The sequence below is a fragment of the Oryx dammah genome, unplaced genomic scaffold, assembly GCF_014754425.2.
Source record: "Oryx dammah isolate SB20612 unplaced genomic scaffold, SCBI_Odam_1.1 HiC_scaffold_27, whole genome shotgun sequence".
Lineage (NCBI taxonomy): Eukaryota > Metazoa > Chordata > Mammalia > Artiodactyla > Bovidae > Oryx > Oryx dammah.
Genome location: NW_024070211.1, coordinates 89,317,124 through 89,318,456, shown reverse-complemented (window position 1 = coordinate 89,318,456; position 1,333 = coordinate 89,317,124).

Sequence of the window (1,333 nt, the reverse complement as noted above, 5' to 3'; positions counted from 1 at the left end):
TTCTAGGGAAATTTGGTCATAGAATTTCTGATTGCTGAAGGCCCATCTATACATTATAAACAACTGACCCTGGCTTGACCCTGTCTCTAACTCATGCACTTCTGCACTAACCAGGTGTAAACGTGTTCCCACTATGTTGTAAGGTATGGGTGGATGGGGCCCAGAGTTAGCAGCGACTTGTCAGTTGTTCCTAACACCTCTTTCCTCGTCCCCCTCAAGCCCACAGTCACAGTGCAAATTCAGTTTCCTGGTACCATTCCATTCCCACAAAGCAGGTATGTGAACTTCACTTTCCTAACGACCCTGGCCAACACTTTAATGCACACAAACTGAAACTGCTCTGTGCCAGAGTACTGGGAGAATCTTAACAACCAGATTAAAAGGCCAATCAACTGGTAAACTCCCAGGGGAAGCCCTAATGCCAGGGAATAGGTTAACTAGTAACTGATTTCAAGAACAGATGGAAAGTGCAAATCTCAGAGAGATGAGGTAGGCAAGGAGAATCAAATAAATGGGATCAGAACCTCTGAAAGAATTTGGGCCATAGAAACTGGAATCTGGTAAGTCTATAACAATGCAGAAAGATGATATTCTTTTTTTTTCTAATTCCTTTTTATTTTTCTAATCGTTTCATTTTTCTTTACACGTGGAAAAATTTGGGCTGCTTCTTCATCTGTTTTCCTGCATAATATTGTAATAAATGAAAAGCTGGAAGAAAATATGTCCAAAAATTCATAAAATGGACCTCCTCTTCCCCCCACCCTAGTTTCGCTGGTGTAAGAAAAGGCTGTGTGGCAAGGGTGTCAGGTTCAGGATTCCTGAGTGCTGAAGGACCCATCTGGGCAGCCCTAAATATTCTCAATTTGCCTTGTGTTTGGATAAAAATCGTTGGATGATGCTTAACGATATGCTAATCCTTTATAAAGTCAGGGTGAAGGGAAAGGCAAGCCATAGGAGAGATTTTCTGAGATGAGTGTGACATTCTCAAAAACAACAGAAATGCAGAGAAAATTAAAAATACCATAAACCTAGCAAAATATTGTAACTGTGATTGGTCTTAAAGCTCAGCTCTGGGCTTCCTGACTCAAACAGAGGTCTGGGGAGTAAAATGAGTTAATGATTTTGAAAGAAGCCCATTTCACTGGCACATGATTCATAAATAGAAATTCTCCTGAAATATTTATTCTCTATCTTTCGTTTTCATTCCCACCACAAAAGTCAGTTTGTATCCTAATATGAGATGACTTTTCTTATAATCTTTTAGCTTAAAGAAAAGAAAGTGTTAAGTTAGTCATGCCGACTCTTTGCAGTCCTATAGACTGTAGCTCACCAG